This window comes from Notothenia rossii (assembly GCF_949606895.1).
Source record: "Notothenia rossii genome assembly, chromosome: 4".
In the NCBI taxonomy this organism is placed as follows: Eukaryota; Metazoa; Chordata; class Actinopteri; order Perciformes; family Nototheniidae; genus Notothenia; species Notothenia rossii.
Genome location: NC_136902.1, coordinates 42983632 through 42998580, shown reverse-complemented (window position 1 = coordinate 42998580; position 14949 = coordinate 42983632). Strand labels below are relative to the sequence as shown.

General features: G+C 42.5%; 2 long non-coding RNA genes across 2 annotated transcripts; both read left to right on the top strand.

Moving 5' to 3' along the window:
* Positions 1-1500: 1500 nt before the first annotated feature.
* On the top strand, positions 1501-3795 carry LOC307035164. The gene is made up of 3 exons (XR_013807036.1): positions 1501-2131; positions 2326-2421; positions 3716-3795. It is a non-coding gene; the product is annotated as an uncharacterized lncRNA (long non-coding RNA).
* Positions 3796-9271: 5476 nt separating this feature from the next.
* On the top strand, positions 9272-13429 carry LOC307035163. Its single transcript, XR_013807035.1, has 7 exons — positions 9272-9358; positions 10071-10296; positions 10405-10590; positions 10735-11102; positions 11346-11532; positions 11610-11869; positions 12022-13429. It is a non-coding gene; the product is annotated as an uncharacterized lncRNA (long non-coding RNA).
* The last annotated feature ends 1520 nt before the right edge of the window (positions 13430-14949 follow it).

Genomic DNA, 14949 nt, shown 5'->3' with positions numbered 1-14949 from the left:
CACACACACACACACACACACACACACACACACACACACACACACACCTCCTTGGGAGGACATCAGTGAAGGTCCCCACACCCACACACACACACACACACACACACACACACACACACACACACACACACTTGGGGGGCGGGCCCACCTGTCACTTTTTATGCATACTAATGTGATTGAAACATTTTTTTATGATACACCACAAGGCGCAACAGTGGGGGCTTTTCACACCTGTGAATACACATCAACCCCCTCCTATCGACGGATCTCACACCTACTTGGGATATCACACCTACTTGAGATCTCACACCTCGAACAAAGGGGAGGCGGGACTTAGCTCATTAGCATAAGTAGGTAGAGGTGTGACCTGTCACAGCACCTGTCACTTTCTATGCATACTAATGAGACGAAAGCGGGATGAATCTTACTACTAGCAGTCATTCGAGCCATTTATTTGGGTTTGGCAAACTATATTTTTGTGAGATAACTAACACACATCCTTTCTACCTGTTAACTGTCACTATTTTTAGCTGCAAAGTATTACAAAAGTTGAAAGTAATTGCAAAATATTTAGGGTTATGGACAACGTTTGACTGTTTTTATTTTAGCAAACTACATACAATAAATACATTTTTAAACACTGAGTATGTAGCCTAATGAGACATGGCTTACTCTGCAGAGGGGACTTGTGGACATTTAACTGTTATTTATCAGGAAATAGTTAGGCAAGTTTACGTGAATTTGAAAAACCCTTTTGGGGTATTGTGCTACCACTTGCGCATTCATTGTATACAAATTGAAAGTTGTAAAGTTGTTAATGTCAAGGTAGTTAGGTTTGATGACTGAAATGTATGTTTAGGCTTGAGCCATCCCTTAAGCAATTTCCTTTTAGCAAACCGTTCCTAAACGGTTTCCTTTATCAACGCCCAAAAGGGAGAAATATTTTGAGGTTAATGGTAAGAGCACAATACATGAAGACGATCCCAGTTGACCACATATTCAGTTTGGCAGTTCTGCATTAAGGTCATGTTTCTCAGCTTGTAAACAAAAGCAGTTATCCAGTGCATCCAGAGGTCCCTTTACATTACATTTATGTTTTTATCCAAAGCGACTTGCTACTTATTTGATTGCACTTATGCCAAACTAGTTTGCGTTAGTCTCATAAATTCTGAACAAAATGTGTGGATGTAAATAATGTAAGGGAACACACATGCACACGTCTATATGTTGTCTACCGACAAATTGACATGTCACATCACATGGAATGTAGACACAAATCTGAAGAATAATATCGCAAAAACAAAACCATAAATGGTTGACTGGATAAATACCACTATTTCTCTGCTATTAACTTTGACTGCACACAGTCCTATGACATGACGAGTATATTTTTGACCCTGTCTGGAAACATACCTTAAAGAGCTTACGAAATGCTTTTAGCACCTGTTAGTGGGCTTAGTATATGATAGAGGTTGCATTTGTATTGTGAAATGTGCCATATGTTTTTTTTATTATTGATGTATTTTTTAATAAATCACGATTATAACAGCATACAAATGTTGTCAGTTAGTAACGATCGTTCGTAGCTCTGGAAACAACAACTTCGGTCATTTCCGGCGGTGACGTCATGAGTAGAACACAGCTGAGCAGAACACAGCTGAGTCACCATTGTTTAAGTGCCTTGAAGCGGCAAATATTAAAACAAAGGATGCACAACAACAAAACGCGAAGAATAATCGGCAAGCGATGTGTGGTATGGGGATGTGGGGCCGTCTCCAAATCTGGCTATGGGATGTTTTTGTGGCCAAACAATTATCAAATGTCACGTATATGGACCAAACAAGTGCGTCGTACGAGGGCGGACTTTGCTGGTCCAGGTAACCCGGGGTCGATGAAACCTACAATTTGTGGGCAGCCCTTTGAAAGATCGTGTTTCGACCAGTCCACAATGCTCGCTAAGGAAATTGGATTAAAAAATAATTTCAAACTGAACAAAGATGCTGTTCCAACAATACTGCCAAGACCCCAAATGCCAGCACAAGCCACCAAGCCGATTCCTACACATCCCCCGAGGCAGAGTCCTCCACTAAAGAGACGGCGAAATGCATTCGCCAAAAGGGAGAAAGCGAAGGTAAGCCGCGCTACTTGCTTTAAGCATAAAGCCTGAATCAAAATGACATGTCAAATCTCACACATTTATGAGTTGATGAAGTCATGATGCCATATATGATTGCATGCACTTTGCCCACAGCATTTATAGTAAAAGTATACTTCATAGGCCTACAACCGCTTCAAATTATGAAAAATGTCAATATTTTTACATAGGTATTGGAAACTTTGTTCAATGAAGCCACTGACAGAACTGAGGATAGCGACAATCTATTTGACCTCCACACTGGGGAGGAAGCTGTGTCTACACCAGTAAGTATACAGAACGGACTGTGTAAAAATGCAATTTGTATCTTCCTCACATGTATGTACATAATTCATATATTTAATTGTTTGATTTTATAGCATTGCTCTCTCAATCAATTCAACCACATGTTGTATTATGAATGTTATTAGATATTATATTATGTATAAACTTGTGTTACCTTATTTACTAACGGTATCTCCGTAGTAAAACCGTAGTTTCGGGTTTCTGACTTGGCTCGTTGTCAGCCGGTGACCAGCTGCCCAGACATTTCGAGGGGAAAAAGCAGGAAAACGGGGCTTCGGGTGCCGTGGGAAGAACCTCCGTGTATTCACGTTCTTCACAGTAATCAGTTACATTGACACTGTATCGGATAGGCCTACAGACCAGCGCCATATAGATAGAATACAGACTACGGGGCTATTGATAGGTTGTCAATCTTATGTTTTTGAAAGTAGGCTAATACATTAACTGAAGGGGCTGGGCCGGGAGAAGGTGAGGCCTGCGTCAGAGGTCAACTCATCAGACTAGCTCCCTGAGAAAACCGTCATGAAAAAGTTTAGCAATGTTACGACTAGCATCATTTGCCCACGGCTGTGATTGACAACCTGGACAGCCAGTTAGAAGATAGAATGCCAACCTAGAGAGCCAATCAGAACCTAGAACGGGCTGCAGGGCTGGCCAGACTATTATATTGTGCATAAAGTTAGATGCATTAGGATAGTCATATGCTCATGATATTCCAAGTTCAATTATATAATATTATCATTTTAAATAATAATATTCAATAATATTAAATACTAAGGTGTGAGGAAGCGCACACACTCCCTCACTAACATGTTGGTCTTAACTATTTGTTTGTTAACAAAGGTAGTACATGTTTGTTCAGAGTTGTCTTTATTTCAGTTAAAGTTATAAAAACAGTTTACATAGACAAACTAATAAAATGCATCTAAATTAATTTGTCAGTCTGTAAAATACACAAGCAACAAGTAATCACCATTTCCTTTGTTCAGACCTGGAGGCAATCTTGTCCCAGTGCTCAAAGGGGGAGCACGCCTCCAAAGTACTCCTTATATGTGGCGTATGAGTGGGCGGAGTCTTGGACGCGATTGGTCAGGAAATGTGTGATTTTATGAGTGTCAATTAGGTTAAAAACTATCCGTTTTAAGCAGACCTTGTTGTTTTTGAAGGTATAATGTGTATGTTGATGCAATAATTAATTTACTTAAGCCTTTAGGGTTTTATTAAATGTAGACAACAGTGTTTACATTTCTATTTAACCCTTCACTCCGCTTTCAGAACCATGACCTGATTGGCCAGGTTGGAGTGGGAAGCCGGGCAGTCTCCTATAAATGTTGTTGGGAAGAGAGGGGAAGGGGGCATTTTGTGTTTGTTCCTTGCTGGTGAATGCAGCAACAGACATGCAGTTTGTGTTTCTGGGGAATAATGATGAAGGCTAAGAATAAAACGCCTGTTTATTTTTGCAAGAAAACCCTCTCTCCACGTATCGTTCTTTCACCTGCACCTCACATCGTAACAATTGGTGGCATTGGTGGGATATTTAAACGCCTGTGAGGAGTCTTTGAGGACAGAGTGACTAAATGAGAGGTGGACGTGGAAGAGGTCGTCAGGCAAGGGCCACAGCCTTGCCAGACATGGAGGAAGAAAAAAGACGAGGGACAATGGAAGAAGAATCGCCACTTGAGGGAGCCGTGGCAGCTGAAAGTGAAGAAGATGAGGAAGAGCTGGTGGTTTGCCCCAAAGTGTTTACAGCCCATACTGGGGGTGAGGAACTCTCTACAGTAAGCTTTGTGGAAGCAATTAGAGAGTTTGTGCACAGGTCTAAGCAGACTGAGGCAATACTTTTTGAACAGATTAAACAATTAAGAAGTGACATGGTTTCAAAGTCAAGGCAGGACTCAGAAGTATACTATGACCCTGTTCAACAGTATCCCTATGCAACGCGTGCTGATAATCCAAGGCTACAAGCTGAAACCTCAACACACCTGCTAAAAGCTGAGCCACATGGAAAATTCAATCCACTTCAAACTAGCAGGCCTGTCTCCTTATCCGATTGGCCTGTCCAGCCTCTGCAGAATATTGATCCACCAATCCGGACAGCAAGGCCCTATATAAGTGAGCCGAGGATACCTGACTTCAAAGAAGGTGAAGACCCAGAACGTTTTTTTGTTCGGTTTGAACAGATGGCCAGAACATGGGGGTGGCAGCCATTTGAGTGGGCAGCCAGAGTAGTAACCTTGTTGACAGGAAGAGCTCTTGAGGCCTATGCTGGAATGGATGAGGAACAGTCAGTCATATGAAGCAGTTAAAGCAGCAGTGTTAATGAAGTTTAATGTGACTGAAGAAACTTACAGACAACGGTTCCGGAGCACCATTTTGCCAGTGGGAGAGACTGTAAGAGAAACCTACAACCGTATTAAGGGGCATTACAAAAGATGGATGAGACCGAACAGCCGTACTAAGGAGGCGATTGGAGAGACTATCGTTTTGGAGCAGTACCTCTGTGTGCTTCAACCAGACGTCCGCACCTGGGTCAAGGAGCACAATCCCCAGACTGGGGAAGAAGCGGCAGATCTAGCAGAACGGTATGCAGCGGCCCTGTAGCTCCTACCAAACTTTCAAACAGAGCCCCTCTACAACCATTACCAATAATGAGTGTACCTTATGAAAGAATAGCCATGGATATAATTGGTCCTTTGCCAAAAAGTAGCCAGGGTCACAGGTTTGCCCTGGTTATTTGTGACTATGCCACCAGATATCCAGATGTCTAACCATTGCGTTCCATTCAGGTCAAACATAGTGCGGTGTTTAGTAGAGCTATTCTCTAGAGTTGGCATCCCTAAAGAGATCTTAACAGATCAAGGTACAAACTTTATGTCCCATCTGATGAAGTCACTGTACTCACAACTTGGGGTTAAAGGCATCAGAACGACTCCATACCACCCTGAAACTGATGGTCTGGTAGAACGTTTTAATGGTACACTGAAACAAATGTTGAGAAAATGTATTGATGATACTGGCAAAGATTGGGATAAATGGTTGCCGTTCCTTTTGTTTGCATACAGAGAAGTGCCACAGGCTTCAACTGGTTTCTCCCCTTTTGAGTTGTTATATGGCAGACAGGTCAGAGGCCCTTTGGATGTGCTGAAGGAGAACTGGGTGGCTGGTGAGGCAGTGGCAACTACAACCAACAGCATCATCTCTTACATTCTGCAGATGAGAGACAAACTGGACAGTTACAGAGAAACGGTCAAAGAACACATGCATGAACATCAACATAAGCAGAAGGTGTGGTACGACAAACGTGCTCGTGAAAGAGAGCTGAAAGCTGGCCAGAAAGTATTGATACTGCTCCCTACAGGGCCAAGTAAGGTACTAGCCAAGTGGCAAGGCCCTTATACAGTAACCCGAAAGGCAGGCCCTGTGACCTATGAAATTCTCTGTCCTGATAAAAGAAAGTGCAAACAGTTGTTGCATGTAAACCTTTTAAAATAATATCATGACAGGAAAAACCAGAAGGCAGGTGGAGAACATGTTCTGATGATCCAAGATGTCCAGCTGGAAGAAGAGGATGCGTTGGAAACAGAGGAGGCTGACATGGTGCCGCACAGAGAGAAGTGTAAACCCCAGGCTCCTCCGGAGCATCTGAGTTTGGATCAGGGGCATCAACTGGGTGAGCTTAAACAATCTTTCCCAGCATTGTTCTCAGAAAAACCTGGACGCACTAATGTGATAAAGCATAACATTATACTGAAGGACCCTAAACCTGTTCGCCTGAGGCCTTACAGAATTCCTGAAAGAATGATGGAACCACTGAGGAAGGAGGTGGAGTTGATGTTGGACATGGGAGTCATTGAACCATCTAGAAGTGAGTGGTCAAATCCTATAGTGCTTGCTCCTAAGAAAAACACCACTGAACCTCGATTCTGCTCGGACATGAGGAAGCTGAACAGCATTTCCTGTTTTGATTCATACCCTATGCCGCGTATTGACGAGCTACTGGAGAAGTTGGGGAAAGCTAAGTACATCACAGCTTTAGACCTCTGTAAAGGTTACTGGCAAGTGCCTCTTGAGCCAGCCTGCAAAGAGTATACAGCTTTTCAGATTCCAGGAATGGGTTTGTTTCATTACACTGTACTACCCTTTGGTCTTCATGGAGCGCCTGCAACCTTTCAAAGATTAATGGACATTGTTCTTAATGATTGCACCAGGTTTGCAGCAGCCTACCTAGATGATGTGGTAATCTACAGTGAATCCTGGGAAGAACATCTGCAGCATCTTAAAGCTGTGTTGGGCAAGATACAGGAAGCCGGGCTAACCCTGAATGCCAACCAGTGTTCCTGGGCTCAAAAGGAGGTGAAATACCTTGGATACCTGGTTGGACGTGGGCAAATACGACCACAAGTGGACAAGGTAAAGGCCATACAGGTAATACCCAGACCCCAGACAAAGAAGCAAGTGAGGTCCTTTTTAGGCCTGGTGGGGTGGTACAGAAGGTTTGTTCCCCACTTTGCTACATTAGCTGCCCCACTTACTGATCTAACAAAAAAATCTCCCACTAAAGTTGTGTGGAATGATGAGTGTGAAAATGCCTTCCAGGCATTAAAGAGGCAGATCTGTCAAGCTCCTGTGTTGCAGAGCCCGGACTTCACAAAACAATGTCTTGTGCAAGTTGATGCCTCTGGTGTTGGACTATGAGCAGTGCTAGCCAAAGGAGAGCCTGGCGAAGAGAAGCCTATAGTGTTCTTGATTAAGAAACTGTTTGACCGGGAAAAAAAGTACTCTACGGTGGAAAAAGAGGGACTGGCTATAAAGTGGGCTATAGATTCATTGAAGTATTACCTTCTTGGAAGAGAGTTTGTGTTGCAGACAGACCACAGACCTTTGAAGTGGATGCAATCTAAACAGCATCAGAATGCAAGGAGTCTACGTTGGTGCCTAGCCCTCCAGCCATACCAGTTCACCATACAGTATTGTCCCGGTAAGAACAATCTTATAGCTGACTATCTTTCTCGTTTGCCTGACCTGTGCAAGCCAGAAGGGGAGGAGGTGTGAAATGTGAGGAAGCGCACACACTCCCTCACTAACATGTTGGTCTTAACTATTTGTTTGTTAAGAAAGGTAGTACATGTTTGTTCAGAGTTGTCTTTATTTCATTTAAAGTTATAAAAACAGTTTACAGAGACAAACTAATAAAATGCATCTAAATTAATTTGTCAGTCTGTAAAATACACAAGCACCAAGTAATCACCATTTCCTTTGTTCAGACCTGGAGGCCATCTTGTCCCAGTGCTCAAAGGGGGAGCACGCCTCCAAAGTACTCCTTATATGTGGCGTATGAGTGGGCGGAGTCTTGGACGGCGCGATTGGTCTGGAAATGTGTGATTTTATGAGTGTCAATTAGGTTAAAAACTATCCGTTTTAAGCAGAACTTGTTGCTTTTGAAGGTATAATATGTATGTTGATGCAATAATTAAATTACTTAAGCCTTTAGGGTTTTATTAAATGTAGACAACAGTGTTTAATTTTGTATTTAACCCTTCACTCCGCTTTCAGAACCATGACCCGATTGGCCAGGTTGGAGTGGGAAGGCGGGCAGTCTCCTATAAATGTTGTTGGGAAGAGAGGGGAAGGGGGCATTTTGTGTTTGTTCCTTGCTGGTGAATGCAGCACCAGACATGCAGTTTGTGTTTCTGGGGAATAATGATGAAGGCTAAGAATAAAACGCCTGTTTTATTTTTGCAAGAAAACCCTCTCTCCACGTATCGTTCTTTCACCTGCACCTCACATCGTAACATAAGGACAGAGATTTGTGGCCAATTAACTATTGCATTTATTTTATAGGCCTGAATTAGACAAGCAGTTCCTTTCCAAATGTTGATGTTGATATAATATTGGTAATTTAATTGATTGCTGATGTTCTTCTTATGCAGTTGACCATGAGGAAAGTGAGACAGCTGCAGTTATGGCTTGACTCTGGGGAATCTAGCCATAACAGTATTTCAATCAGGAGAGACGTGATGTATGGAATACATGTTTATTATCGGGTCACATTATATAAATGAAACATAATGATGACAGTTTATAACAAGTGAATGAAATGGTGTTTGGCGATTAGGCCCAGGTTTTGTAGGATGTCATTCGGGAAGGGAAGAACCGTTTCCGATGAACCCCCCTGGGTCTAGACACTGGTGGTGCTGATAAGTGGTTAGGTCCGGTTGGAAGGGAGAAGGTTGAGCTTGGCCCTGATTTGGAAGCAGGAGGCGAAGGGGTGGAGGAGGGTTGCGCGTTGACACCTGGAAGACAGCTGATGGAAAAGGGGAGAGCATATATAGAGGGATTAACAGGTGCGATGATTAGGCTTGTGAATGGAGGGAAGTGATAGGTTAGCTGAGGAGTGGGGAGTGGCGCTCCCTATCCTTTAGTGAAGGGAGCGAGTATTGCCATGACGCGCAATACGAAGTGATAGGTCTTCCTGCCTGAACTTGCGCTGAGCTTCATATTAGCATGGATGTATAATTTATCTGTAGGCTACAAGGGTGGTCCGCACGCGTGGGCCGGTGCGTCTGAACGTCCCGGGCTGAATTTGTGTCCCAGTCCGCCCATGCTTTCGTATCTCTCTTCATACCTTCGCACTTCGCCTTGGCCATCACATTTTACACACACACAGACTTCAAAACCCACAACCCCTTGCGGCTGCTACTCTTGAAGTGACAGGCCAATCCTGTAACACTTTCAATACAATTTCAAGCTAGTTTCAAAAATGTATTTGTAAAGTTGTGATGTGTTTTGTACATTTCAGAATGAAATTGATGTGCAAACGGACCCCCCCTCCATGAATACACCACAAGTCCATGCAGGCACGACCACGTTTCAGGTCAGCTGGACAGCAAGTTCGAATCCATGTTGGTTGTTCCAAAGGTCAGTATCATAATATTTAAATATTGATATGTAAGATACAAATACACATACATCTAACATGCGTATATTTAAGCAATAGCTCACGACAGGCCGTGGTATATGCTCATTATATCACAGCTAAGGGGCGTGGTTCGGCCCGACGCGAAGTTAATCTCAAATGTTTCCATTTTATGCTTTGTATGCTTTCTTTATGCTATTTGTTTCGTAACGGAAGACATTTTAATATATTTATAAAACTGACAAGTCAAATCAAGCAATCTGATTGGTCGATAGCGTTTTTGCGGACCTCTTTGATTACAGATTTGAAAACATCGTTGCTTGCTTTAAAAGTAGCACAATTCATTATGTTAAACCTTCAAAAGTATCTAGATATCCTTGCCCTAATGTCAAAGGAACTGCACACTGAATATTTTTTGGCGTTTGATGTCTATGTCTGGACCGCTGCGTCAAAAAGGAGGGCTTCTGCCCCGTTGCTTCTCCGCTGCTTTCTTGTTCCAGTATGAAAAGCAAACTGCCTGCAGTTTGCTTTTCAGCCCAACGGTATACTGTTTTTCTCAGACGCGGAGGGATACTGACTTGTTGTGAAAAGTAATTTACAATTCTACCCGTGGTATACGCTCAGTATATCACGGCTAAGAACCAATCAGATTGCTTGATTTGACTTGTCCGTTTTATAAATATCATTATATAATATTATATATAATATTTTCAGGAATTGAAGTCAAACCAACTGGGTGTACTGTTGGGACACAAACACATGATGACACAAGTACTGTGGATGCTGGGATTCAGTGCAACCTGCAGCTAAACCTCCCTGAAAGGGACATAATTGATGAGGAAAAAGAGCTTGAGGCCGACAATAGCCAACATGAAGAGGATAATCAAAATGATCATCTTTATAGCCCATCAGACATGGAATCTGATTCGTCAACTGATGAGTATTGTCTTGTCATGTTTTTTTAAATGTTGCTACATTATCATTATGTAGGGTCGGATCCAGCCATTTATTGCAGACTTGATCATTTTACTCTTTGTCCATTTCACAGGGACAGTGACAACCAGGACGACAATGACCCTCTTAGGAGTAAGCTTCTGCTTGTGTTCATGTCTTCCCTGATGTCACTATTCACCCATTGTCCGATGTGTAAAGAGAACTCGCCAGATCGCCTTCGGAGAACAATGGGCACATTTGTGGAAATCGATCAAAACTGCAAATATTGTGGTTTTCAAAGGTAATATTTTTAAATGATGACCATACGAAATATGTATTAGAGAATGATATTTGTGGCCATGATTGACAGGTGGTCCTATTCATGAGATACTCATACAGGTTGTACAGTATGATAGAACATTGAATGAATATATTTTTCTCACAGGTCATGGCAGAATCAACCTTTAATTGATACAACTCCTGCTGGAAAACTGCTGTTGTCAGCAGGAATTCTTTTTGCGGGTACATCACCAACAAAAGTGCTGAGGGTACTGAAATCCATCAACCTGATACACCATCACAACAAGGAAATTTCTGCATCATCAGAAGAAATTCCTTCAACCTGCAATCAAGACAGTCTGGACCAAGAATCGGAACAACATTGTGCAGAAACTGAAGGAGACGAACAAACACAAAGAACTGGTGTTAGGAGGGGATGGATGCTGTGATAGCCCTGGTCACTGTGCCAAGTATGGATCCTATACCATACAAGACCTCACAATAAACAAGGTGTTGGATGTTCAATTAGTGCAGGTCAGTATTAGTGAATGTATCCTATGTTATGAATAGCCTCCTCCAAATACTTTATAGCCAAACACAGCTGAGAATATTTTCTATCGAACCCAAGACAATATAATTTCAGGAGTGTTTTTTTTTTGGCCGATGCATTTCAAGCTCAAAGCATTAACCATGTTCACAAATATGACCGCTGAAAATCAAATGCTCTATGATAGCCATCTTTATAAAATATTATGTGTGTTCTGAATGTATTTCCAGAGTAATGAAGTCCCTTCAAGTGTCCACATGGAAAAAGAGGGGCTTGTGCTATGTGTCCAGTTCTTGGAGAGTGAAAACCTCGTCATGAAGACAATTGTGACAGACAGACACACACAGATCAACAAATGGCTGAAGGAAAACCAAGAACATGTGGACCATCGGTTCGACGTTTGGCACCTTGCAAAAAGTAGGTTAATTTTTTTAACTATAGTAGAATTATAATTCTCCAATTAAATAAAAAATACTGAACTTTCTATTTTATAGACCTAAAAAAAAACTGGTAAAGCTTGCGAAGGACAAGCAATGTACCGATATTGGGGAATGGATACAATCCAGTCTGAACCATTTGTATTGGTGTGCCGTATCAACTCCGGATGGAAATGGAGAAATGATTGCTGAAAAATGGCTGTCCCTCAACAACCACATTATAAACATTCACAACAAACATGGCAGAGTGTTCGAGAAATGTGCCCATGGTCGGCTGCCTGCAGCTCAGAACCGCAAGAAAAAATGGCTCAAAGCAGGTAATAATATTTGATACGACAATGGACCACTCATCAAATGTTGTGTTGGAATGTTTTTGTGTCTTCAGTAAAGAAAAATGATATGCAGTGAAGAACTAATATTTTTTCTATTATCGTATATCCTATATCCTTTTTTGATTGTGTATTTTCAGATTCAGTGCCAGCACTAAAGCTGAATAAAGTTGTCAGCCAGAAAGCTTTTGTCAGAGATGTCAAGAAGATGTCACCTTCACAGCAAACCTACGGGGTAGAAGTATACCACAGTATAGTCAACTATAGTCAAGTTTGCCCCAAAGATGTATGCATACTCGTACACTTGCATATATTGCAGGTAAAGTATAATATGAATCTCATCAGAAAATACTAGAGACTTCAACTTTATTTGCTTATTTATCTATTTGCAAAGTTCTTCTTTTTTGGGGGTTTCCCCTCTCCTGTAGTGAGATCTACGGGTTTGTGTGCATGTAAATGGCCTGCAAATGCTAAAATCCCTCTGAAATCTCTCTCTCTTTCTCTCTCTATACAATAAATGCATTTATTTTGTAGGTTGATCCTAGCAGCACTGCACTACAATGAGAACTCTGGCAGGAAGCATGCCAAAACCAGTACAGGACAACTCCAATACACTGTGAAATTCCCCAAAGCAAAGAAAGGTGGTCATGTAGTTAGACGTGTGAATACAGCAGCTACATATGGTAAGAAAGTGAAAGTGAGAGAATAATAACATTAATTATACCGTTTTACCAAATTAATGAAAAACATTCAATCTTGGACAACATTATTGTGTAAGTATTGAAAATTGAGCTATGTGAGAATGGAGTGTACAGTTTCAACTACAATGATTAATTAAAGCTGCAAGCAGCGTTGAGCGGGTCTTCGACGTTCCGCAGGCTGTTGTCCGCACGTCGACGTGTCTAGGTGTCTGAAGGACTCGGCCATTGGCAAACGTGGGAAGTTTCAGGCCGATCGGACAATGTATTTAGGAGTTACAGCAGTATCAGATACATTGTGTTTGATGGCGAGGGATCTGTCGCCATGGCAACGGAATTTGATGAAACCCCATAATACGCCTAGATGTGTTGAGGGCTGCATCGTTATCAGATGTGTGAAGTTTTGGGCCGTTTGGAGCATGTTAACTGGAGTTATGAGAAAACCGTGTTTCACGGAGACCATTTTGTTATCATAGCAACGAAATTTGACAAAATCTCTAAACTGACACATATATGTGTCGAGGGCTTGACAGTTGGCACACATGTAAAGTTTGAACAGTTTTCGACCATATACACAGGACTTATAGCAATATCGTGGTTAACGGCGAGGGGTGTGTTGCCATGGCAACAGCTTTTGGGGAAAACTCACTATTGTCATATTGAGGTGTTGAGGGACAAACCATTAGCCATCATCTAAAGTCTGGTGCCGTTTGGATGATTTGAGATCTCAGATTTCACGTAGAGCTGTTGAGGCATTGACCGGTGATATAAAAGTTAAGACTGGGGGACGATGGGACCTTGTCCATTGGAGTTACGACAACACCAGGTTTATTGGCGGGGGACGCATTGCCATGGCAACGGCATATGAGGACATCCCATAATTGACATAGAGCTGTTGAGGGCCGGACCATTAATGATAGTCTGAAGTCTGGTGCCGTTTGGACGATTTTCCATTGAATTAGGACAACACCGTGTTTCATGGCGAGGGATCTGTTGCCATGGCAACGGCATATGATGACATCCCATAATTGGCATAGAGCTGTTGAGGGCCGGACCATTAATGATAGTCTGAAGTCTGGTGCAGTTTGGACCATTTTCCATTGAGTTAGGACAACACCGTGTTTCATTGCGAGGGAACTGTCGCCATGGCAACGGCATATGATGACATCCCATAATTGGCATAGAGCTGTTGAGGGCCGGACCATTAATGATAGTCTGAAGTCTGGTGCCGTTTGGAGGATTTTCCATTGAATTACAACAACACCAGGTTTTTTGGCGAGGGACGCGTTGCCATCGAAACGGCATATGATGACATCCCATAATTGGCGGAGAGCTGTTGAGGGCCGGACCATTAGCCATCATATTAAGTCTGGTGCCGTTTGGACGATTTTCCATTGACTTACAACAACATGGTATTTTATGGCGAAGGAAGCGTTGCCATGGAAACGGCATATGATGACATCCCATAATTGACATAGAGCTGTTGAGGGCCGGACCATTAATGATAGTCTGAAGTCTGGTGCCGTTGGGATGATTTTCCATTGAGTTACGTCAATACCGGGTTTTTTGGCGAGGGAAGTGTTGCCATGGAAACGGCATATGGTGAGATCTCGGATTTCACGTAGAGCTGTTGAGGCATTGACCGGTGATATAAAAGTTAAGTCTGGGGGACGATGGGACCTTGTCCATTGGAGTTACGACAACACCAGGTTTATTGGCGGGGGACGCATTGCCATGGCAACGGCATATGAGGACATCCCATAATTGACATAGAGCTGTTGAGGGCCGGACCATTAATGATAGTCTGAAGTCTGGTGCAGTTTGGACCATTGTCCATTGAGTTAGGACAACACCGTGCTTCATGGCGAGGGAACTGTCGCCATGGCAACGGCATATGAGGACATTCCATAATTGACATAGAGCTGTTGAGGGCCGGACCATTAATGATAGTCTGAAGTCTGGTGCCGTTTGGACAATTTTCCATTGACTTACAACAACATGGTATTTTATGGCGAAGGAAGCGTTGCCATGGAAACGGCATATGATGACATCCCATAATTGACGTAGAGCTGTTGAGGGCCGGACCATTAATGATAGTCTGAAGTTTGGTGCTGTTTGGACGATTTTCCATTGACTTACAACAACATAGTATTTTTTGGCGAAGGATGGGTTGCCATGGAAACGGCATATGTTGACATCCCCTAATTGAGAGAGAGCTGTTGAGGGCCGGACCATTAATGATAGTCTGAAGTCTGGTGCCGTTTGGACGATTTTCCATTGAATTACAAAAAGACCAGGTTTTTTGGCGAGGGAAGCGTTGCCATGGAAACGACAAATGGTGAGATTTCATATTTAACGTAGAGCTGTTGA